The 27,297-nt window shown below is 43.2% G+C and overlaps 1 protein-coding gene across 1 annotated transcript in view; it reads right to left on the reverse strand.

The window, feature by feature from the left end:
* Positions 1-26,870, reverse strand: part of PTP4A2 (protein tyrosine phosphatase 4A2) — a 62,936-nt gene extending 36,066 nt beyond the window's left edge. Inside the window, exon 1 of the mRNA XM_075195195.1 lies at positions 26,774-26,870. The gene's annotated coding sequence lies outside the window, so the exon portion shown is untranslated. The remainder of the gene's footprint in view (positions 1-26,773) is intronic.
* Between the last annotated feature and the right edge of the window lie 427 nt (positions 26,871-27,297).

Raw genomic sequence — 27,297 nt, forward strand, 5'->3', positions numbered from 1 at the left:
ACACTTCTGGAGCTTGGAGATAACATTTTGTATGCCCTTCAAGGGTGCAATAAAACACGTAATACATTATTTGGAAGGGTATAGAATACAATAGAACATGTATCAGTTATACAGAATACTCTACTACAGTTCTTCAAGTCTAACAGGTTCATCTGTCCAACGCATGTCTTTAAGCTCAGAATACATTTAAACACTTCATGTTCATCAATAGCATCATCCTATGTCTATCAATAATGTCATATACAATCTCCTTCAGCTTGAGTTAATATATACTCTTCTAATAATCTCATCAGTTCTTTTCATCGACACTTGTGGGCGGGCTATTGTCTGCTCGTTCTTCCCAGTCTCCCAATACTCAGGTTTCTTTGTACATGAAACAGTGATCGGCTTGTAAACTATTGGGAGACTCCAGACTAAGGGACCTAGGTGTTGTACTTTTCTCCTAGTGGCCTCCCACCCATAATTCGGGTATCTCAAGAATATTTAGTGGAAAGAGAACTAATCCTACTTGATATAATCACTGAGGCACGTGAGAGCACGCCCAGCACTTTGTTTGGTCTAAAACCTTACCCACCCAAGAATGATAATCCTTCTCAAGGATGCCTGCTCAAGTCCAAATATTACTGGACTGGCATCGCTGGGTGTACCTATTTTTTGAACTATGTGGTCAACGTACTTACGGACGTAATGTTACTCAGACAATAGCCCCTCGCACTTTCTCCAAGGTTTCCAAATTTTCCTTTACCCCTGAGATGAATAGAGTAATTGGCTGGACCGATTATGCTACTAACTTCTCCTTCATCCCCAATTCCTCAATATCATTACCTGAACCAGCCTCTGTCACCTGCCAATAATTAAAAGAATTGACTGTCCCAAGAAGAGAATGAAATGAAAGAAACACAAAACAGGAAAAACTACAACTTCATGCTGGACAACTGTCTTAGCCTTTGGCTCAGGTGCTACTAACTGCACTTGAGGCCTTCCAGAACAAATTCATGAGTGCCCTTGGACCCTTCCCTGAGTGTTGGCTCCTCTGCAGTGAGTGGAATGGGTACCAGTGTCTCTGCTACTCTTGGTGCTGGTAGCTTACACTTGGCACTTGTCTGTCAAATAACCTGAGCCTAAGAACTTACTGTTCCACAAGTTACTCTCCCGATCCAACATCCTGACAGTTAGTGTGACTTTTCAGGAAACAGTGTTTTGGACGTTCTCGGTTGCTGTCTCACCATTTTCCTCCTCTCAAGGTCTAAGCTAGCCTCTCAGTTACAATCTCATCTCAAGGGGGGTCAAGAACATCCCAAAAACTGACAGGTTAAGAGGCTGCCTAGGAGTGACTTTGATAGCGGGGAAGGACTAGTGGCCAGAGCTATCAGGCACTTTAATCAAGTTCCAACTCTCATTCTATTCAATTCGTTCTACCTAGTACCGTTACTTTATGTTCACACTGGTTTGTGGCTAATCGAAAGTATGTGATTTGTTACCACTACTCATACATTATACATCTATTATCAATAACATGAATACCCCTATCACCATTTATAACTCTAGGGCTATCACATTGAATAACAAAAGCTTTGAGTATGACACAGTAATACATTAGACACATTTCAATACACCTTTACCCAGACATATTTCATTGGTACACCAGTGTATACTTGAGGATCCTGCATCGTGGTAATTGGATGACGTGGATTTGTTTTACCTGGGGAAATTCTTCAGGTAACCCAAATCTTCATATATTAACCAATATGTGTATGCGTGAATGTGTGTGTGTGTTCACATTTTTAAACTAAAATAATACAATGAAAAACAAAACAAAACATAGATTTGTTAGCTGTCACATAAAACCCTGCTGTCTATTTGACAGCTATGTTCGCCCTGGTGTGACAGCCATGTATGGTCGTGTGTGTAAGTGTGGACTTTACTAGCAGCTACTTCAGTTGGTAACTGTGTCACTGTGTAAAGTCCTCTATGTAGTGTCCTACTCATGTGCTGGTATTGCTATAAAGGATTTCTCTTTTCAATCAACTCAACATCGCCCCCTAGACTAGAAAAATGCTGAAGACCAATGTATATCAATCAATTTTCCCTCTGCCAACTCACATGCCATTCTCAGTACCTCACATTCAGCTACTTGGCTAAGTGAGAAAGACAAAGGGGTCTATTTCTATAACACTTTCTTCAAATATAACAGTACCCAGTACATTTCTGTCTAACAGTGAAAAATATAAAACACGAAAATTCTACATTTTCTAGGGTTTCACATTATGTCATATCTTGTGGCACAAATCCTACTCCAATGTTCTACACAGAGATGCATATCTGTATGCTTAACCTCTAGCAATTTCCTGTCCTCCTGTCCTCCCCACCCTTTGTGCATCCATATAAAGGCACATTTTTGTACAGGAGGCACGAACCACAAAAACAAAAAAAACAAAACAGATATGCAATCTATAAAACATGAATCGTATTTCCACAACAGAACCTTTCTGCTTAAATTCAGCAGCTTCTATACACATGAAAATAAAACCCCTGACTGTTTCTGTAACTCATGTCAATCTAGTGTGTGTATCCCTGAATTTGTCTTATGTAAAAAAATATGTCTTAGCCCCATTGATGGGACTGTGTCTATGTCTTTTCGTATCTATACAAGAGCAGAGAGAGAGAAAAAAAAAGATAGAGTGATACTAGCATGATAAATAAGAAAGCAATGAATAATAGGAATACAAAGCTTTGAATACAAGGGTTTGAAAACAAACATACATGCAGAAAGGGAGATTTTACAGCAAAAATGACAGCTGGATTGGACTCTATGGGAAAATGGCTGTATTCATTTCACTAATCCTCTTAGCTATTTGCTAAACTATGACCCCTCCCCATACTTGACTAGGGGGTCTTAAATCAACCGTGCAATCCAGTGTCGTCCGTCATTTGTTCATTAAGAACTTGGTATCACATTAACTACATACCTTTTCAACGGACTTCCTGACTTATGATACAATATTTTAGAGCAAAGTATGTACATACTTCATTTTTGGATAATGATTCTCAGCCAAACAAATTATCATGAGCACTGCAGCCTAAAACAAAGAGTGTTCCAATGATCCATTGTTAATTAGTCTTTCAAGAGTAATCTTTCTATTTCTCTATCCCACCCCTTTAAACACTAAGGGCCTGAGTCATTAAGGCAAAAAAGGAGTAAATGTTCTCTGGGACAAACCATGTTACAACTTAAGGGGTGCGAATTAGTTTATTATTTTGCACATAAGTTAAATACTGGCTGTTTTTTCATCTAGCACACAAATACTTGTTAGCTTTATTATTACACTGAAATTTAAAGTTGATCTAGGACATGTCCTACCCCAAGTATAAATCTGTCCCAACATTTTAAATTTACCGCCCCCTCCAATGCAACATGGTTTTGCCTAAGTGCAAATGTTACTCCTTTTTTATGCTTTGCTCTCCTTAATGACTCAGGCCCTAAGTCTATATTTCTTCTGTGTACCCTTATCTGTGAGAAGAAAAAAACCAAGATAGTTATCTTTAAACAACAAACGAAACAAACATTTTCATTCTTTACCATCGGCCAGCGATTAGGAAAGCAAGCAGGTGAAAACATAAAACAAACAAGCAATATCAACAAAGTATTCCTTTTAAATCAGTAACATGCACACTAATACTTACCACAGATTAACCTTTACCTTGCCTGGTTGTAGGACTACAGGTCTGAACTTACCTCTAGGGTTGGCTATAGTTTTCCCCCAAGGCATTGGCTGCTATGAGGGGCGCAAGCAACTGTTGATAAGCCTCTGAGACTTCTGTGAGCCATCTCTGTGGGTGTAGTATGATTCCCCCTTAGATGGGCCAAGTCTCTTTGCTTCCGCTCTTGTCATTGTACAGTCCTTTGCTTGGTGTCCCGTTTTAGTGCATCTAAAACACTTCCTCAACTCATGTTGTTTCTTTTCCTTAAACCAGGTGTCATTATGCTGTGGTTGTGTGTGTCGTCCCTCTAGTGCTTGGATACTCACCATCATTAACCTATCACTTAGTGTCTCTTTCTGTTTATTTATATTCTTATCATGTACTATAGCTGACTCCCTGAGAGCATCTACAGTGATCCCTCTAAAGTACGGTAATGAAGTTTGCAACCTTGTTTTCAAATTTTCTCTGAGGCCATCCATTAGAACTGAAACAGCAACCTCCCTGTAGTGTACATTATCCTTTATGTCTGATAACCTAGTGTATTTGGCCATCGCTATCAGAGCTCTAGAAAAATAGTCCACTGCATTTTCATTATCCTGTTGTTTGATAGTGAAAATTTTACTCCAGTCCACTACCACAGGAAATGATATGGCCAACTGAGAGATTATGCGTTTAATATTTTCCTGATTATCATCATCTGTTAAGGACTTCTCTTCCTCCAACATACAATCCTTAATAAACTTTTGTATATCAGTACCCGGAGGAAGACAGGCCCTAAACACCACTCGCCAATCTTTATTAGCTGGCTCATGTGCATAACCTAAATCTCTAACAAATTTCTGACACTTGGCTAAATCTTTCCTAGGGTCTGGGAACTCAGATATAATTGCACGCAGTTCAGATCTAGTCCAAGGACAATGCATTTCTACATGTCTTATAGGAACTACGCCATCTGTGTCCGCTTTCCCATTGGGAACTGCTATTGTGCAGACAGGATGCAAACCTACTAAATCACTACATTCTGAACTAGTTGCTGGAATTACTGTTGCAGTATAATGGATGTCTCCCCTTTTATTAATCTCTACATTATTCTCACCGATTTCAGTCGCTGCCCCTGTTGGTGGAACCGTTCCCTTTCCTTGTCCAGGTGGTGCCTCTCGCATGTTACTAGCATGGGCAGTGGCCGAAATGACGGTGGGTTCACCTTCTTCCCTTCATAGCTTATCCTTAACGTAAATTATAGTATGCAAGTTACTGGTTACATTCTTAACATTTTTGGTATTGGCTGTACTTATCACCTCAATCGCATTTGGCTGCGAGGGCGCACGTGCGCTCAGTTCTCCACGTTTCTCAACGCTCACTTCCACTGTCCACGCGCTTTTCGCAACGCCTACTTCCGGTTTGCACTCGCTGCTCTGCCACGTGATGCCTTCCATTTTCCACAATTTTAAACAATCATCATGTTTAATTCTCGTTTTTGTTGATTTAATCAACCGCATTTTATTTCTAACATTATTTAACACTTGCGACTCAAAACTACCTATGTTTGGGAAAGGTCTCTCACAATCCTTGGTCATCTTGACCCACTTGTCACAATATGCCGATGCGTATGCACCATATTTATTATGCATAACATACCTTGCCGAACTAACCGGCCATTCATTAGGCAGCACAACATGAACTATCTCTAGCGTTTGCTTCGCATCCATTGTGAAAACAATCTATTTCTCAACGCTACACAAAAAGACTTTTTACCTGTTCTCCTTTCAAACAGAACTTACTAGAGATTTTTATCCGTGGACGGTTTCACAGGCTACGCCCACACACCTCCTAACACAGAAATATCACTGAGGACTAAAGGGCTATCAGCTCATCGATACCCTTGACTCTCCAGCAAAATCTGTTTTCACCGTATACCTTATATACTACTTACTATATATATATTACTATATAACTATATATTACTTATAACACCGTTTGCTACATAAAATACCACATACTACTTACAATAACACCGCATGCTACTCAAAATGCCGCACACTACTTAAAACAACACCGCACCATATACTACTTAAAATACTGTATATTACTTATAAAACTGCACCGTATGTTACATAAAATACCACATACTACTTAAAATAACACCGCACCATATACTACTTAGAATACCGTATATTACTTATAAAACTGCACCGTATGTTACATAAAATACCACATACTACTTAGAATAGTGTTCTTATTTCAAACACAACCTTGCCCGTCCAGTGTACCTCATCAGGCAGCGACCGATATCCCTGTCTTTTCAATAGTAAATCACTTCTTTGTCTGTCTTCAACAGTATGCAAATTCTTCCCTTATCTATCTCTTTTCAACAGTATGCAAACTCTTCTCTTATCTTTATGCATACCATTCACATACAACCTTTTGTTTTCTGCACAGAAAATAGATTTCCCAAACAATGGTAGTTTTACAGAGCTTTTAACAAATGCTTATACCGGCGGTTCCTAAAGTGTGCGCCGCGGCTCCCAGGGGTGCCGCGGCGCTGTCACTGGGGTGCCGCGGGCCAGCCAAAAAAAAAAGAAAGAAAACAGAAACTTACCAATCCACACGGCGCCGGGACCCAGCAGCCTCCTCTCTCCCGCAGCTGTCACATTCAGTGACAGCTGCGGGAGAGAGGAGGCTGCTGGGTCCCGGCGCCGCGCGGATTGGTAAGTTTCTGTTTTTTTTCTTTTTTTTTTGCCTGGCGTGGGGCAGAGGAGGAGGAGGACAGAGGGCAAAGAGGGAGGACAGAGGGCAGAGGAGGAGGGGGACAGAGGGCAGACCGAAGGCAGAGGAGGAGGAGGACAGAGGCAAAGGAGGAGGACAGAGGGCAGAGGAGAAGGGGGACAGAGGGCAGAGGGGGACAGAGGGCAGACGAGGATACAGAGAGCGGAGGAGGAGGACAGATGGCAGACCAGGAGGACAGAGAGCAGAGGAGGAGGACAGATGGCAGACCAGGAGGACAGAGGGCAGAGGAGTAGGACAGATGGCAGAGGAGGAGGGGGACAGAGGGCAGACCAGGAGGAGGAGGGGGACAGAGGGCAGACCAGGAGGACAGATGGCAGAGGAGGAGGGGGACAAAGGGCAGACCAGGAGGACAGATGGCAGAGGAGGAGGGGGACAGAGGGCAGACCAGGAGGACAGATGGCAGAGGAGGAGGGGACAGAGGGCAGACCAGGAGGACAGATGGCAGAGGAGGAGGGGGACAGAGGACAGACCAGGAGGACAGAGGGCAGAGGAGGGGAACAGAGGGCAGACCAGGAGGACAGATGGCAGAGGAGGAGGGGGACAGAGGGCAAAGGAGGAGGGCAGAGGAGGAGGGGGACAGATGGCAGAGGAGTAGGGGCACAGAGGGCAGACCAGGAGGACAGATGGCAGAGGAGGAGGGGGACAGGGAGCAGACCGAGGGCAGAGGAGGAGGAGGACAGAGGCAAATGAGGAGGACAGAGGGCAGAGGAGAAGGGGGACAGAGGGCAGAGGGGGACAGAGGGCAGACGAGGATACAGAGAGCAGAGGAGGAGGACAGATGGCAGACCAGGAGGACAGAGAGCAGAGGAGGAGGACAGATGGCAGACCAGGAGGACAGAGGGCAGAGGAGTAGGACAGAGGGCAGAGGAGGGGGACAGAGGGCAGAGGAGGAGGACAGAGAGCAGAGGAGGAGGACAGATTGCAGACCAGGAGGACAGAGAGCAGAGGAGGGGGACAGAGGGCAGACCAGGAGGACAGAAGAGGGGGACAGAGGGCAGACCGAGGGCAGAGGAGGAGGAGGACAGATGGCAAAGAAGGAGGACAGAGGGCAGAGGAGGGGGACAGAGGGCAGACCAGGAGGACAGATGGCAGAGGAGGAGGGGGACAGAGGACAGACCAGGAGGACAGATGGCAGAGGAGGAGGGGGACAGGGAGCAGACTGAGGGCAGAGGAGAAGGAGGACAGATGGCAAAGGCGGAGGACAGAGGGCAGAGGAAGAGGGGGACAGAGGGCAGGACAGATGGCAGAGGAGGAGGGGCACAGAGGGCAGACCAGGAGGACAGATGGCAGAGGAGGAGGGGGACAGAGAGCAGACCAAGGGCAGAGGAGGAGGAGGACAGAGGCAAAGGAGGAGGACAGAGGGCAGAGGAGGAGGGGGACAGAGGGCAGAGGGGGACAGAGGGCAGACGAGGATACAGAGAGCAGAGGAGGAGGACAGATGGCAGACCAGGAGGACAGAGAGCAGAGGAGGAGGACAGATGGCAGACCAGGAGGACAGAGAGCAGAGGAGGAGGACAGATGGCAGACCAGGAGGACAGAGGGCAGAGGAGTAGGACAGAGGGCAGAGGAGGGGGACAGAGAGCAGAGGAGGAGGACAGATGGCAGACCAGGAGGACAGAGAGCAGAGGAGGGGGTCAGAGGGCAGACCAGGAGGACAGAGGAGGGGGACAGAGGGCAGAGGAGGTGGACAGAGAGCAGAGGAGGAGGACAGATGGCAGAGGAGGAAGGGGACAGAGGGCAGAGGAGGGGGACAGAGGGCAGAGGAGGGGACAGAGGGCAGAGGAGGGGGACATATGGCAGAGGAGGAGGACAGATGGCAGAGGAGGAGGACAGAGGAGGGGGAGAGAGGGCAGAGGAGGGGGACAGCATGAGAGATGGCAGAGGAGGGGCCAGCGTGACAGAGGACAGAGGAGGGGGCCAGCGTGACAGAGGGCAGAGGAGGGGGCCAGCGTGACAGAGGGGGCAACGTGAGAGAGGGCAGTGTGCCTGGTTGCAGAGGGGGCAGTGTGCCTGGATGCAGAGGAGGCAGTGTGCCTGGATGCAGAGGGGCATTTTTGCATACAACTAAATAAGAATTTCTGTTGTGACCTAAATACTTATTACAACTTTTTGACCCAACTACCTCTAAAACAGGACTGTTCAGTAATTATTTTGGAGGGGTGCCTTGAAAAAATTTGGAGACTCTGAGGGTGCCGTGAACTGCAAAAGTTTGGGAACCACTGGCTTATACTATACATATATAACAGACTATGAACATAATTGTTTAAACACGTGGTAACAATACCGGAAATACACATACTCAATGCAGGAAGTACACATACCCTATGCAATGCAATACAATGCAATGCAATCCTTTAGATTGTTCGCTCCTTTGAGCAGGGCTCTCCTACCTTCTGTTTCCATCACTTTTAACTGCGCTCTCCAGCTACTCAGCTCACCTCCTCTCAGTCCCTCTGCCCTCTGTCTCCTCTCACTTCTCTCCGCTCCCCTCAGTGACTCTCAACCTGTCATCCGTGCCCACCCTCTTGGGCCATAGTTACCTGCCTGTACTCACTTTTCCCCTCCCTCCCTCTCTTTCATGCTGTGCCTGAGCCCCCAGAGTTATAGTGCTTACTGTTACTTGTACTGTGCTGTTTCACCTTGTACTGTGCCATTGTTTGTCCTTGTACGGCGCTACGGATACTTTGTGGCGCCCTATAAATAAAAATGAATAATAATAATACCCTTTAAAAACGCAAAACGACAATAAAAAGAAACATTTTTCTTTCTTGTCCCTAGATTCTAGTTAGCGCTCCTTCGGATTATGCAACAGCGGACATTCGGCTTCTCAACACAGAGTGAAGAACAGGTTTTGAACACATTGCGTTCTTCTCCGTATGTGACGCGTCCATCCACCCTTTGTTGAGGAACCGAAATCCGCAAGCATTGCGTACCTTCAGATAATGTAACCTCACCGCTCAGAGCCCCCAAATTATTAAAGTAATTTTATCATTTTCAAATATGCATTGCCCAAGCGATTGTATTGTGTTTCTAAGGCACAAAGTGATTTATTTTCGCAGATGCAAAGTTTAACAGTTCAATACATGATTATATTATGATACAGTACAGTACAGCCAATACCAAAAGATACATACATACCACTGCGCTAACAACGGCACCAGTGAACAGTAGTTCACCCTTGAATACTGTGATCAGAGTAGACTGAGGCTAGTGGGGGTGCAGCTATGATTATATATACTTTCAGTGTTACAGAGTGAGCAATAGAGATGACGTGGCTTGTTTCTATAGGTCCAGACTTCAGATGGGCCCAGGGTAAATAGGTCATAGGCTGGTTCAATCTAAGGAATCCAAAGGTGGGGGTCATCTCTCCAGGGGATGAGCTCTGTTCTTCCCGCCAAAACTCCAATTACAAACAGTCCATTAGCATTTTACAGCCAGCATCATATTAAAGGTTTATTCCCTAACAACAATAACTTGAGTATGCAATGTGCTATCTCTTCGCCGAATGAACCGGACAGCTGCTGATGAATAGGGGTTTAATATGATACCAGACATGATACCTTTCCTATAACCTGAACCTTAAATAACACTGAAGTGTACGTATATTCATATTATATAAACTAATAATAAACTAAATACTATCTGCTCATAAATTACTGTGTAACGGAACCAATATGAATATGAATTATATAAATAACTAAATGTTGTAATGCGAGTGTGTACGTGTGTATTTTATCTTGCGATCGCTGTATGCCACGTGCAATCGACCACTAAAACAATATTAACCAATATGCTTTCGTTCATCCAATTATACGACTTCGACAACCTTGAATACTTGAAATACTTGAAAGCTTATTTGTACACTGAAATTTAAAGTTGATATTTGTGTGCTACATGAAAAAACAGTCAGTATTTAACTTATGTGCAAAACAAAATCCTAATTTTCACCCCTTGCATTGTGACATGGCTTTGTCCTGGAGACTGAAATAAGAAGTTTCTCAAGTTAAGATCCTTAATGAATCAGGCCAGTTACAAACATCTGGTCAGACCATTCCACAATAACAGATCTTTTGACTTTATGAAGAATACTAGGGCGCCCTACTTCTTAAAATTCCACATTTCAAAGAAACCATTTCATCCACCTTAAAAGAATATTTCAAGCTAAACTTAAATTCACATAAAGCTGTATCAGGGGAGCAATAATAATGTATGCATCACACCGAAAAAAAACAAGTGCACACTGAACACATTCACTTAAAAAATACATAACTAGAAAGAATTCATAAGTAATCATAATCACCCAAACTATTAAAACAAGTCACAAAACTGAGAGGAAAAATACAATTTTGACAGAGAAACCTCAGATGGCTAAAACAAGTTTTATGAAAAAGGCAATAAAGCTCAATTATGATCTGAGATCAATTAACGAGACATTTCAGAGTTATAGAGTTATAATGACTTGCTATATAACATTCATAAAACATTCCCTCCTATCAGCAGATTTAACTGCAATTCAATCCTTCCTGAATAGGTGTGAATTGCCCAAATTGGACCATTTCAAGGTACATTCATTTACTCAGGAATTAACTGGAGAAGTAAAACTTGCTCTTAAAATTCAAATATCTTCAAAATCTCCTGGTTGTGGTTGTTTTTCAATGTCTTATTATAGGGCATTTAAAAGGGCCTGACCCCGTGGCTGACACAAGTGTTTACCTGCATATTACAAGGGGGCAAATTCCATGCAGACTAAACACGCTTCAAAATAATAGTGATTCTTTAACCAAGTAATGATCCAAACAGATGTATTAACTACAGACCAATATCGCTTTTGAACACTGATAATTCTTTGAAAAAGCGTTCTCTAATTGGCTCAATAATTATATGACCTTCTTAACCCCCATCAATTGGGATTTGTCCCTACCAGACTGTCACAGGACAATGCCAAGAGAAGGATTAATCTTATTGCACACATAAACAAATTTAAAATTTAAATGGTTCCTGGATGCCCTGGATGCACAGAAAGTCATTGATAGTCTTTCTTGAACCTTCATCTTCCATACACTTAAACAACTGGACTTTCATAGTAATTATTTAAAAGCTATTCAAATATTATACATCACACCCTCCTCAGCAATTTTGACTAGCAAGCTTACTTCATCCAATGTTATTAAGCAGGATTGCCTTCTCTCCACTAATATACACATTATGCATTGACCCTTTAGCTGCCACAATGCGGCTAAACCCGGATGTGAAGGGGATCTAAGAATTGACAAGTGGGATTTAATCAATATAAGATATCATTATTTGTTGATGACATATTGCTGACTCTCTCAAGTCCCTTAATTTTGCTCCACAGTCTTTTAAAATATGTTTCTCTGTATACAAAATGGGTAGTGATTGAAAATAAACTTTAAATTTTCTCTCATGGCTTCCCAAATACTATAGACCAGCTTTGTCATACTCTTTTCCCACCTTTCAGTTCACAATAGACTTGTGGGACAAACTTAAGGCGCACAAACTTACCAAATATCCTTCCCTTTTCAAATAGTATGGAGACTTTGGTGCTCCTATAAAGGTCCCCCCCATCCCATGGACCCTTTAGGTAAACTCATCTTACTCTCCTAACATTAATGTGTGCTTAGATAGGTTTCTCTCATCCCTCCATTTGAATTCCACTTATTAATTAACACAAGCAACTAGGAAACCTACAGCACCAAAAAAAAAATCTATTCAAAGACAATGTTTTCAGTTTCTATGTAGTATCGTGGACAAATCCTGCTTCATAGTGTAATGTGCGTATTGTCGCTAACCAATAACGATTGTCGAACCTCGATTTGTGTTTCCAACGCACAAAGATTTATTCGCAATAAGTGGAAAAAATATGCTCAAGCGATGTAATAGTAAATACAGCCGTTACTTTACGCAGGCGCTCTGGATCCAGTGCAGTCATTCAATCCTGAAGTCTGGGGACAAGAAGTCTGCACTCTGGATCACAAGCTGCTGCTTATATACACAATCAAGTACAGTAATACAATGAAGATGGTATGGCTTGCATCTATTGGTCCGGGTCTCAGGAATGTCCAAGGGGTCGTCAATCATTGGCTGGTTCATCCTAAGGAATCCAAAGGAGGGGGTCATCTCTGCAGGGGGTATGCTCTGCTCTTCCCGCCAGAATTCCTTAGTCTTAAGTAGTTCATAATTCCCTATCATTCATAACTTGCGTATGCACTCTGCGATTCCCTCGCAGAGCGCACCAAACAGTAGGATATGTAACAAGGTTCATTATGATACCACTCATGATGTTATTCCTTTAACCCGTTCTGTGTATTTCACTAATATGCATGTAACTCTGATATAACATATAAATACTACTATATTTCGACATAACTGACTATGTGTTGCAACTACCAATAATGTGTACTATTTTATAAGTATGCGTGTTTGTGCGAATGTATGGTAAAAGACCAATTACTGTTGCTGCCACGTGTAGTGGATGCGTACGCCCTTTCACGCCGTAGCGTGCCCTTGTACGTCGATGCGTACCGTACGCATCTTTTCAGACAAAGACAACCAAGTTTGCTAGACTTTAATTGAAATGACTTTATCCAATTTGCTGACTTCGACAGTTCCACCCTTTGATAGTGTAATAAACTATCACCCAATCACCGTTTCAAGTTCAGGATTATACAATACTTCTTCACAGACCATGATCTCGGTATCTGGTACCACCCTTTCAGTCTCTTTCTCAGTGTTACTCTTATGAGACCGTTTTCCACACTTCAACACAGTAGGAACACATTTGACAACTAAACCAATTGCTAAGATGACACCCAGTATAAGGAGAAGGAGCTTACCTACACTCGCAATCATTTCCTGTACCCACTCCCCCAGACCGGAGAACCATTTTGCTGGGTTCAACCATGAGAACCAACCCGCCACCTTTTCCCCGACCTCATATAACGAAGAATTATGGCTCTTTCGAAATTCCCATTTCAGCTGCAAAATTTCATCCATCTTCCGGTCTATAACCTCTTTAGGGTCTTCCGTATTATTAGTAATGTACGTGCAACATTTGACACCGAACTGGGTGGCCAGTGTCACACAGTACCCACCAGTAATAGAGGTGAGATAATTTAGTACCAGTCTATGTTGCACCAACTCCTTCTTGTACGCTTGTAGCTCCCTTCCAGTATACCTGAAAGTGTCATCATACATCTCGGTGATATTATCTATTAATTTAGCTAGGTCTTGGATATATTTAAAGTTTAATGTTCCCCGAGCGGTCCTGGTGAGATCTAGAGCAACCATAACTTGGAAACCAGCAGTTTCACTAATCAATTTTGTAGCTATGGGTTCCTCACCAGGAATCATATTTCTCTTGCCACGGTGTTCATACTGTGTGTGTATGTATGGTGGTGATGTAGTCTTGTGAATATCTACCATTTCTTCATGAGTAATAGTCATGATTTCAGGAACCAGTTTAGCTAAGAAACACAAGCCCTTGGAACTCGGAGTCACCCAGGAATAAGCTTTCCTCCCACAAACAAAATACACATCATCAGGGAGAACATAAGGAACAGTATGCCCATGAATTATATCACACAGAGTTTTGATAAAACTACCCATGCCTAGTGTCTCCATCTGCTCTAGACACGTGTCGGCATTAATGATATTTTCACATTTATCTGTAGAGACTTTTCCAATAGATACCTTCTTATGTTTGGTTATACGCCCTAACTTGTGACTTCCATCAGCATTCCTGCCTAGTAGTGACCTTGTGAGTCTCTCTCTAAAATGAGTGTGGCGAGCCATTGTCTGATCTGATAGGTCAGCCTCCCAATTCTCCAGGCGCTTTGCATGAGATATGTTTAGGCACAGCAACGATCTGCCTATGGAGTATTGTCGAAGCGTCAGACTAGGGGACCTAGTGTTATTGTACCTCCCTTCTATGGGCCTCCCACCCCTTAATTCGAGTACTTCGGATATGTTTAGCGGGAATGGCACTAGTCCTATGTTATGCTGCCCTTGAGGCACGTGAGAGCACACCCAACACTCAGTTTGGTTTAGCACCTTACCCACCAGGGAGTGATAATCCTCCAATGGATGCCCGCCTATATTCAGAGTACTGGGGGACTGGCATCGTTGGATGCATCTCTCGTCAACTAGGGAGTTGCAGAACTTGCAGATACAATACTCATCAGACAATAGCCCCTCACACTGCCTCCGAGTTCCTGAGCTAGCAGACCTTTTCATAACCCCTGGACCAAGTTTGATAATGGGCTGCTCAGGATATCCTATTAACTTTTCTTCGGCCTCCATTTCATCCGTATCACTCCCAGAACTCTCCTCCATCCTCCATTCTCCTTCACAAAAATAGAATGTCCTAGAGAAAGTAAAAACAAGGAAAATCCTGGAACAAAAGAAAAACAAAAACCGCCACTCCATCGCTGGAGAGATAGTTCTGAGGCAACGTCTCTGGTTCAGGTGTCTTAACTGCAGGCTTTAGGTCTCCCGGAACAGGCTCACAAGTGACAGCTCTATGTCGTCGGTCTGAGTCTTGTCTTGCACTTTCTCCGGATTATGGACTCTCCTGCAGTGGGTGGAATGGACCCAAGTGTCTCTCTCTGCAACCTTCAGTGATGTATTACTGGTCAGCAGCACTTGGTACGGGCCTTCCCAACGGTCTGTTAAACAACCTGAACGTAAGAAATTGCGGATCATAACATAGTCTCCAGGTTCAACATCATGACAGTTCGTTTCTGGCATACCAGGTGACAGCATTTTTAGTTTTTGTTGTTGTTGTTTCAGCTGTCTACTCATTCTTATAAGATATTGTACAGTCACTTCATTATTACACTTTAAGTCGTCTTGTGGACTCACGATCAAATGAGGTTGTCGTCCGAACAGTATCTCAAAGGGGGACAGATTAAGAGGAGGTCTAGGAGTGGTTCGAATGCTGTGGAGGACCAACGGCAAAGCCTCAGGCCATGCCAACCCAGTTTCAGCCATTATCTTACCTAGTTTGTTCTTGATAGTACCGTTTACTCTCTCCACCTTACCACTGGCTTGTGGTCGGTAAGGGGTGTGAAGTCTGCTACTGATTCCCATGAGTTTACACATATTTTGGAAGACATCACCAGTAAAATGGGTACCCCTATCACTTTCAATGATTCTAGGGATACCGAACCTACACACAAAGTCTTGTACAATTTTCTTTGCAGTGAACACAGCAGTATTAGTGGCTGCCGGATATGCTTCTACCCAACCGGAAAACACATCAATACACACTAACACATACTTCAGATTCCTGCACGGTGGTAGTTGGATATAGTCAATTTGTATTACCTGAAAAGGTCCGTCTGTAGGAGGGATGTGGGATGGCTCAGTTGGAATAGTTTTCCCAACATTTTTCCTCAAACAAGTAAGACATGACATTGCTTTCTTACCAGCTTGAGAGGAAAATCCGGGAGCACACCAGTATGCTCTCACCAGTTTGCACATACCTTCTTTACCCAGGTGAGTCAGGCCGTGTGCTGCTTCAGCCAGGCTTGGATAGTATGTTCGGGGAGCTACAGGCTTACCTTGTCCATCCCTCCAGAGTCCTGAGGACTCTTGACCACATCCCTTCGCCTTCCAGACCGCCTTCTCCTGCAGGGAACACAAATCTTGCATTTCAATTAATTTCTGCGTGTCTAATGTCTGAAAAACCATCATAGTCTCGGTCGATACAGTCATAGGTTGCCCTGCTGCCCATTTAGCAGCTTCGTCTGCCCTGTTGTTGCCCAATGACACTGGGTCTTCTTCAAAGGTATGGGCTTTGCACTTTATGACGGCTACTGTTCTGGGTAACTGTATCGCTGTCAGAAGTCCTTTTATGTGTTGTGAGTGTGCCACTGGTGTACCTGCTGCTGTCGTAAAGTTTCTAAGGCGCCAAAGGGCCCCAAAATCATGCACTACCCTGAAGGCGTACCTAGAGTCAGTATATATGTTGGCTGATTTACCCTCTGCCAATTCACACGCTCTCCTTAGTGCTACTAGTTCCGCCACCTGGGCTGAGTGAGGTGGACCAAGGGGTTCAGCTTCTACCACATCCTGATCGTCTACAACAGCGTAACCAGTACATAGCTCTCCTGTCTCTGTCTGTCTATGGCAACTTCCGTCTGTATAAAACGTAAAATCTACATTTTCTAAGGGGGTGTCACATATGTCGGGCCTTGCAGTAAAGGTCTGATTCAGGTGTTCCATACAGTCATGCGTGTCAGTATTCTTGCCTAACTCATCATCAACCAGGGTCTCCTCACCTCCCACCCTTTGTGTCTCTTGAGGCACATACGGAAGGTATGTAGCTGGATTTAGGGTGCTACATCGTTTGATGGTGATGTTTGAGGGTGCCATCAGGGCTAGTTCCCACTTTGTGAATCTAGCTGAAGAAACATGTCTGGTTTGGGCTGAATTTAACAGAGCTGATACAGCATGGGGTGTATAGATGGTTGAATTATGTCCTAATACTACATCCTCGCTCTTACTTACTAGAAGGGCCGTTGCTGCTACACTTCTGAGACATGTTGGGAGTGACCTTGCCACATTGTCTAATTGTGCACTGTAGTATGCTACCGGTCTGCTAGCGTCACCATGTTTCTGTGTGAGGACACCTGCTGCACAGCCATCAGCTTCTGTACAAAATAGCTCAAAAGGCTTTTCATAATCAGGTATTCCCAATGCAGGTGCTCTTGTCAGACTATCTTTAAGATTAAAGAACGCTTGCTCCGACTCTTCTGTGTGTATGACACGTTCTGGTTTTGAGGAAGAGACTAGCTCCTGCAATGGTAATGCCAGAATAGAAAAACCTGGGATCCAGGACCTACAGTATCCACACATCCCCAAGAAAGTACGAATCTGCTTCTGGCTCTGTGGCAGGGTCATGTGTTGTATGGCCTCAATTCTGTCGGTTGTCAGGTGTCTTAGCCCCTTAGTGAGGCAGTGTCCTAAGTATTTGACCTTAGTCTGACATGGCTGTAATTTATCCTTTGCCACCTTGTGCCCTGTTTGTGAAAGATGAAGCAACAACAATTTAGTATCATGTAAACATGACATAAAAGAATCAGAGCACAACAACAAATCGTCCACATATTGAATTAGAACAGACCCATTGTGGGGTTGAAAGGATTGCAAACAGTCATGTAAGGCTTGGGAGAAAATACTGGGGCTGTCAATGAACCCCTGGGGTAGTCTGGTCCATGTGTATTGCACTCCCCTGTAGGAGAATGCAAAAAGGTATTGGCAGTCAGGGTGAAGAGGGACTGAAAAGAAAGCAGAACATAGATCAATGACAGTAAAATGACTGGCAGACGGTGGAATCTGCATGAGGATGACAGCTGGATTCGGCACTACGGGGAATTGGCTCTCAACAACTTTGTTAATTCCCCTTAAGTCCTGGACTAATCTATAGCCCCTCCCCCCACTCTTCTTCACAGGGAAAATGGGACTATTTGCTGTACTGGCTGTACGAATTAAAATCCCTTGTTGTAACAGCCTCTCAATAACAGGATATACCCCTAGTTCCACCTCCGGTTTTAATGGATACTGTGGGATTTTTGGAGCTATCCTACCACTTTTTAGATTGACCATGACAGGGGCTACGTTTGCCATCAGTCCAGTGTCCTGTCCATCTCTGGTCCATAGGGAACCTGGTATTTCCAGCAACATCCCCTTTACTTGAGATGGACTTTGTTCTATAACAGGAGAGTGTAACATTAACCTTGGAGGGGTGTCCAATATGTCCTGTACCTCATGTGCAACCTTCTCGGGTATATCTAGGAACACACCATCTGAAGTACAGTATATGACACATCCCATTTTACATAACAAGTCTCTCCCTAGCAAGTTAGTAGGAGCCGCTGCAGCCAAGAGAAACGAATGCTTAGTATGCAGAGGCCCGATAGTAACTTCGGCGGGTTTAGTTAGAGGATAATGTAACACTTTTCCCGTCACCCCCATAGCTGGAATAGTTTTGCTGGTCACCTGTAGATTGAAAGGAGAGGTTATCACAGATCGGGCCGCCCCTGTATCTACAAGAAAAGTTTGTTTCCTGCCAGCTATGTCAACTATCATTGTTGGTTCTTCACTCTGACTCTCAGTTAACCTCACTGGCTGTAGACTACAGGTATGACCTGACCCCTAGCGCTGACTATTGATTTCCCGCGCAGCATTTGCTGCCGTAATATGCGCGGGTAGATGTGAGTCTTCTAGTCTATGTGAATCCTTTCTTGGAGGATATCTATGTGACCCACCCCTATGTGTATTGAGTCTTTCTTTATTACAATCTCTCCTGTAATGTCCTTCCTCGTTACAGTTGAAACACCTGATCACTTTAGGTTTCCTGTTATATGGGTTGTATGCTGGTGGTCGTGTATGCACCCCTTCTAGAGCCTGTATACTTACCGTCATTAACCTATCACTTTTCTCTTCCCTTTTTCTAAAAAGGTTCTTGTCATGCTCCACAGCAGACTCCCTAAGGAAGTCTACCGTGACGCCTCTCCAATTAGGTAATGTGGTTTGTACTCTCGTCTTTAAATTTTCCCTAAGGCCATCCATCAGTACCCCTACAGCTACCTCTCTGTGATGTGGGTCCTCACTTATGTTGGATATCCCAGTAAATCGTGCAATCGCTGTTATAGCTCTAGCAAAGTAATCTGAGGCAGTTTCACTATCCTTTTGTTTAATGGTGAAAATCTTACTCCAATTTACTACTACTGGAAAACAGATGGCTAAGTGTTTGACAATTTGTTCTATATTCCGTTGGTTAATCTCATCAGTCAGGGTGTCATCTTCCTCCAACAAACAATCTCCAATAAATTTTTGTATGTTAGTATTGGGAGGAAGACACGCCCTCAACACTACCCGCCAATCCTTACTGGTTGGTTCATGAGCATTCCCTAAGTCTTTAACAAATTTCTGACATTTAGCTAACTCTTTTCTAGGATCTGGGAATTCAGTCATAATGGAACGTAATTCTGATCTAGTCCAGGGACAATGCATTGTAACATTTCTTAAAGGAACTACACCATCCTTATCCGGTTTCCCATTGGGAACTGATATTGTGCGGACCGGGAACACACCTTCTGGTACACTAACTTCAGGGGACGCTACAGGATTTACAGGCCCTAGATTTAGAACACTTTCACTCCTAGTGATCACGCTACTCTCACCTATCTCAGCCATTTTCTCATACTTGCGCTGAGCCTCTAGTACATTAACAGCATGGGCAATGGCCGAAATCACAGTGGGTTCATCTTCGTTTTCAGATACACTTGATTGAAACTGATTTAAAACAGGGTACAACTTAGTAATTTTTCTATTTTCAGTTTTAACAACGGCTGTACTTACCCCTCCCGCCACATAAGGTGGCGGGGGCGCGCTTGCGCTGAGTTCGCCACGCTTCTCAATGGTTACATCCGCCTTGCGCGCGCTTTTCGACACGCCTATTTCCGGTTTGCATTCGCTGCTCTGCAACGTGTTACCTTCCATTTGCCACAATTTTAAACAATCATTATGTCTATTTCTCTTTTTCGTTGACTTGATCAACCATATTCTATCTTTTACAGTATTCAGTACCTCTGCATTAAAACTCCCTATTGTTGGGAAAGGCCTATCACAAGCTTTGGTCATCCCGACCCACGTGTCACAATACACAGTTGCATATGCACCATACTTCTTACACATGAGAAACCTCGCTGAACCAATAGGGCCTTCCTTAGGCAGTACACTGACCATCTCTAGCGTATGCTTAGCACCCATGTTGAACAATATACCTTCTACCCGGAACACAGACACACCGCAATGCTCTGTTCCTTCCGGCCAAATGTGAAATACAGACACACCGCAATGCTCTGTTCTTTCCACCTAATAATTTCAACTCTGTTGCTATACTCACCGCTAGAGATCTATAATCTTCGGTGAACGTATTTCCTTTAGCCGCGCTCACTCGCTTTTCCCTAATACAGAAATATCACTGTGGGCCCCAAGGGCTATCAGCTCCTCGATACCCTGGCTAAACCACAAAATCTGCTGAGTTTATTATCGCTGGGAGCGCAAAGTCGATACAATCAACCTGCCTTTCCAGTATAATTCCTCCTAGCTGCTTCACCAATTCGCACTAACGGTGCGACCGGATCGCACTGCCTACCAATACTAATTATTAGCAAACCTTGCGATCTATTGGTAGCGCTTTGCGAAAACCCAGTTTTCGCATTCGGTATACCTGCCCTGTATACCGTCCTTCAGTTGGGCAATCCGCCTCGTCAGACAGCAACTGAGCACCTCAACAATAAAACAGTGTATCTACGTTACAACATCACACACTATACACCTTTTCTGCGCAGAAAATCAAAAGTTCCCAACAATAGTAATAATGTCTCAGAGGCTTTCACAAGTAATTATACTATGCATGTATAATAACTATCAACACGATTGTTTAACCACGTGGCAAGTTTACCGGAAGTTCGCGTACGCACAGCAGGAAGTACACATACGCTAAACAATGCAATACAGTTAAAACGCACAATGACAGAAAAAAGAAACAGTTTTCTCTTTTGTCCCTAGGTTCTAGTTAGCGTGCCCTAGATAATGCAAAACGGACATTCGGTTTCGCAACACAGAGTAAAATTCAGGTTTTGAACACCATGCGTTCTTACCCGTTTATGACGCGTCTCCACCCTTTGTTGAGGAACCGAAATCCGTTGGTCTTGCGTATCATCGGCAACGAAACCTCCAAAGCTCACGAGCCCCCAAATTGTAATGTGCGTATTGTCGCTAACCAATAACGATTGTCGAACCTCGATTTGTGTTTCCAACGCACAAAGATTTATTCGCAATAAGTGGAAAAAATATGCTCAAGCGATGTAATAGTAAATACAGCCGTTACTTTACGCAGGCGCTCTGGATCCAGTGCAGTCATTCAATCCTGAAGTCTGGGGACAAGAAGTCTGCACTCTGGATCACAAGCTGCTGCTTATATACACAATCAAGTACAGTAATACAATGAAGATGGTATGGCTTGCATCTATTGGTCCGGGTCTCAGGAATGTCCAAGGGGTCGTCAATCATTGGCTGGTTCATCCTAAGGAATCCAAAGGAGGGGGTCATCTCTGCAGGGGGTATGCTCTGCTCTTCCCGCCAGAATTCCTTAGTCTTAAGTAGTTCATAATTCCCTATCATTCATAACTTGCGTATGCACTCTGCGATTCCCTCGCAGAGCGCACCAAACAGTAGGATATGTAACAAGGTTCATTATGATACCACTCATGATGTTATTCCTTTAACCCGTTCTGTGTATTTCACTAATATGCATGTAACTCTGATATAACATATAAATACTACTATATTTCGACATAACTGACTATGTGTTGCAACTACCAATAATGTGTACTATTTTATAAGTATGCGTGTTTGTGCGAATGTATGGTAAAAGACCAATTACTGTTGCTGCCACGTGTAGTGGATGCGTACGCCCTTTCACGCCGTAGCGTGCCCTTGTACGTCGATGCGTACCGTACGCATCTTTTCAGACAAAGACAACCAAGTTTGCTAGACTTTAATTGAAATGACTTTATCCAATTTGCTGACTTCGACAATAGTTAGTTTTGTTAATAGTCTTATTCTATACATTTAAAACATCTACTGAAGCTTGTGGCTGCATTGAAACCCAAAAATGCATACATCCATGGCAGGTCAACATTTCCCACCTTTAGCTACATTCCATATGCTAAGAATCATACTGAAACCTACCACGACCTCCACCAAACCTATATTTATTAAACATAAATTCTATTAATATATTGCTGGGGCTGTTGACGTTCTCTACTTTAATTTGGGTGGGAGGTAGGTGAGTAATTTAATGGTGGACTGCAGGTTGGAGCTAATTATTTAATGGTAGGTGCTATTAATTTAATTGTGGGGTTATGGTGGTGCTATTTAATTTAATAGTGGAGTCTATTGATTTAAGGTGACGGGACCGGTAATTTAATGGTGGGATGGTTTGGAACTATTAATTAAATATGGGGCTGAGTTTGGGAAGAGGGCTATTTATTAAATATGAATATGAATTATTTAATGCCGGCATGGTCGTGGGAAATGGTTATAGTTATTAAATGTAAATGCTGTTAATTTATTGCTGGGGCTGTTTGGAGGGAGGGAAATATGTTTATTAAATGTGAATTCTAGCATTTTAATTTTGGGGCTGGAGGGAAGCCTATTTATTAAATGTGTGTGCTTTTGATTTAACACCGGAGCTTGTTGGAGTTTTCTAAATTTCATGTACTCATTTTTTTTCCAAATAGGGCCCCCAGCATTCCAGGATCCAGACAAGCAGCAACTGATCAAGGGCCACTTTATGTTCCCTATCCACTCCTGCTTCAGAGCAACAGTTACTCTTTAGAGCCAATTAAAATTTCATTTGTGATTCAAATAGCCCATATGCCTACTCCGTTCCTGAAGGGGTCTTCTTCATCTGTTCAATCTAACTTGTAAACAAATCCAGTTTATTAAGTAATGTAGTTTCTGGGAATAACTCAGTCCTATCTCTTCAATGAGGGCATAGGTGCCCAAACTCAGTCCTCAAAAACTACCAACAGTTCTTGTTTTGCAGGATTTCTTTAATCATGTACACGTGTTCAGTGCCGTAACTAGACATTTTAGTGCCCTGGGCGAGACAGGGCACCGGCGCCCCCCATCTAAGTGGGAGTGACATTTGCCAAGTGGGTGTGGCCAACCTAATGTGGGGGTGTGGCTAGCACTTTACTGAATGAATTCTTTTGTATTGCTGTGTAGTTGGTAGCCTCAAAAATACAGGTGTAACCTATACAAATTTCTCTCACTATAGGGAAGAAATATAAGAGCCCTTGGCTACACCTGTATTTTTTGCAATAGACACTATGTGGAGGAAAATAGAAATCATAGATTATGAATATGAAAATGACAAATTTTCTATTTCCTGTACTTTACACGACATACACTATATAAATTTGGATTTTTAAATACATATAAACCCAGTGCTGGAAGTGGGCTGCAGGATGACAAGTAAGAGGAATAGGGGAGAAGATGGTGCAAGGGGGTAGATGAGAGGGACAGGGGAGAAGGTGGCACAGAGGGGGTAGTAGATGAGAGAGCCTGGGGACAAGGTGGCACAGAGGGGGTAGTAGATGAGAGAGCCTGGGGACAAGGTGGCACAGAGGGGGTAGTAGATGAAAGGGCCTGGGGACAAGGTGGCACAGAGGGGGTAGTAGATGAGAGAGCCTGGGGACAAGGTGGCACAGAGGGGGTAGTAGATGAGAGAGCCTGGGGACAAGGTGGCACATGGGGGGGGGGAGTAGATGAGAGGAACTGGGGAGAAGGTGGCACAGGGGGGTAGATGAGAGGGACTGTGGAGAAGGTGGGACAGGGGGGTAGATGAGAGGAACTGAGAAGGTGGGACAGGGGGGTAGATGAGAAGGACTGGGGAGAAGGTGGCACAGGGGGGTAGATGAGAGGGACTGTGGAGAAGGTGGGACAGGGGGGTAGATGAGAGGGACTGGGGAGAAGGTGGCACAAGGGGGTAGATGAGAGGGACTGGGGAGAAGGTGGCACAGATGGGGTAGATGAGAGGGACAGGGGAGAATACATAAATGCAAAATACCAAAAAATACAATACCAAAAAATAATCATTATACATTTTCATGTCCCCTGCCCCCATAGATTTTGCTTCCCCACTACACTCCCTCAGTTTTTGCTCCTGGATGGAGCACCCTATTTCCTATTTTTTTTTTTTAAATATATATTTTAATTACAATATAACATTTACTTACCTATTTTTCTTCCCTCCTGGATGGTCAGCATAGCAGTCAGCAGTAGATGCAGGGGACTCACTCTCTCTGCTCAGCAATGGCCGCTCCTCACTTTCTTTTCAGAGGGGGGGGTGGAGCGGAGCACAGCATCCTGGAAGGGGAGGGGGCGGGTCCTGACAAATAACTTTATACACACTGTCTGACAGACAGTGTGATCATTCTTTGACCAGCCACCACACTAGCCCCTCCCCCGACTCGCGGCACCCGACCCCCCCTCCCCCGACTCGCGGCACCCCCCCTGCATGAGTCGCGGGGGGGGGGGGGCAATATTTTTTTATTTTATTTTATTTTTTTTAGATATTTTTTTTTTACTTTGAGCCACAGAGGGGAAGGTAGCGGGCGGCTGCTGCGCCCCCTCGGGCTTGCGCTCGGGGCGACGGCACCGCCCGCACCACCCTAGTTACGGCTCTGCACGTGTTAATCTATTTGGCTGGGTCAGTAGTTATCCCACTGGTTTCTACAGACAGATATCCTGAAAATATGACCTGTTGGTACCTCCTGAGAACTGGGTTTGAGCACCTCTGATTTAGGGGATTTCCATCCAGATCACACCATTGGCTAGAACATGCTCTATACTACAGACCACCATTAAATATTAATCCTGATCGTAACCACACAAGTACAGAAGAAGAGTAGCAAATATATGTTAAACATGGCTCTTATGTGGACATTTGTGTATAAAAATTAAAGCTTGATGTATAAAATAAGGATTTGTCTTTGTAAAGGCATCAGACTATTTTTTAATGGTGCCTTTCTCTCACGCAATGTGTATTTATATCGCTTCTTTACAAAATACTCACTCTCTATGTATTATATTCATACCTCAATGTCACTATCAGAGGAAATATTAGCTGCCTACAAAACATATTACTGCAGGAAAAAAAAAATAGCGAGAAGTATATCAAAATATGCTAAGATAAGAAAAAGTAAAGTTTGTACACGTACATATTTAGGGAAACTTGATAAGGCTGTGTAAAGGGCAAGTGCAACGATAATGAGTTTTATGATGAAGACCAGCTTTACTAGCTACTGTTTAGCTGATTGTGTATGTACTCCTCCATTCCATTTAGACTAATGCAGGAAAGAATATTCCTGTTTGATTGTTAAAGGTGCAAACTACAGATGACTGTATTTAACTTTAATATAACTTAAATTGTATTTGTGTTTGATTAAATTTTATGCATCCGGCTGGACATATGCCTGTAAATACATTTCTTTGCAATCATCATATTATGAGATCAGAGAACTATCATGAGCTATTTACACAGCCTAGACAGTTGCTCACTACTGCTCTGCATCATGTCTAAATATATGATTAAGGTATCTAAAATATTTTTTCTACAAGATTGTGTAGGGCAAAGAGAAAGAGTAGCAAAGTTAAACCAAAGATTTTTTTTTTAACACAAACAGAAAGATTGTGACATAGAAATTTGTAATAAAATTCTGACATGTCCCAGCATGCCTCTATCATCTGCTGTGTGAGTGACCAATACTGCATTTCAACAATGCGCTTCCAAATTCTCTTCATTTCCTGCCAGCTGGAAGGAACACCAGGCCTTATGCCAGCAGTGAGATTGTGTGTGAAAGAGCAAGTGACAAGGAAGTGCTTAGGAAAAAGAGGCAAAGAACACGCCCATCTCACAACCTGTTCCCTGTCTCTTGCCAGCTGCGGTCACAGTAAACAGTGCTTGTTTTATGTCACTAGGAAAATCAGGTACTCTGTGACATGACCTGATGAGCTGTGGCTTTCAAGTCACACAGCATCTGATAAACATAACTAAACAGAATAAATAATCTAAATTGCACATTTGTAAAGGTAATTTCTCACGGTATAAAGTATCATCGTATTAGAGAAGTGTTAGAGAGTTCAATGATAGTTAAATATCTAGCAAAAAATTTGTCTTAACAGAACAGAACTTAATATAGTTAAAGTTTCTAGATAAGGTATTGTTGACAAATCTTCTGGGAATAAATTCCAGTCATCTTTTCTATTATGTTTTAGCCCTATTAGTAGCATTAGCATCATAACACTTGTAAATGGCTAGGTGCCAATCAATGTTCCTCTGTAGTTCCCTATTGCTAGGCAGACAGAGCCATTTTATTAAGAGGACAACTCCCTGGGCTAAAGAGCGCAGAGAATATACAGTTATGCCTTCTAAGAATAGAGCAGGATGAGTGGGCCTAAATGAGCTGTTATTGTGACCTTTATTATTCTAAAAATATATCACCTGTTACAAACAATAGATTACATGAATCAAGAGTTCCTAAGATATCCGAGTCAAAAGAAAAAAAGAACACAAGTTGGATATATAGATTTGATTAATATAAAGGTACAATTGATAGGAACCTTACATCAATGCCCCTTAGTCCAATTTGTAACTCTCAGTCTGAGACTTAATCCTTACCTTCACTTCATTCTTCAAATTATGACATTACCCCTGTCAAATGCTGATTGCCCTCACACAGTCACAGAGGTGGACAGGTCACGGCCTCTCACAAGATCAGCAAACTCATCTCTTGAAATGATCTGTGCTGTTGTGAACATTCTGATATCTGATTCGCTACAGGATGTCCTTTCGTCGCCTACTTGAAAACTGAGGGCATAACATATATCCAGGAAATTCAGAATAAGAAAAAGTCCCTGGCCAAAAACTCCCTAAAAAGGAAAAAAAAAATAATCTTAATTGACAGTAATTTTATTGCTTCTACTAAAATCTTTTGTCAAAACTCTAGCTGTAACTTTAGCCCAAGCATTAGCCTTAACTCAAAGCTTACAGTCACATATTAATATGAATACATTTTACCTGATCCTGAAATCTTGGCTAGTTTCTAAATATGACCCTAAGGGGCAGATTCAGTTACCCGCTTTGTTCTTCATAGCAACACGGCCGAGGGATTTGACAGAAAATCTTCACTGAGTTTTTCTCGC

This window comes from Mixophyes fleayi, chromosome 2 (genome assembly GCF_038048845.1).
Source record: "Mixophyes fleayi isolate aMixFle1 chromosome 2, aMixFle1.hap1, whole genome shotgun sequence".
Lineage (NCBI taxonomy): Eukaryota > Metazoa > Chordata > Amphibia > Anura > Limnodynastidae > Mixophyes > Mixophyes fleayi.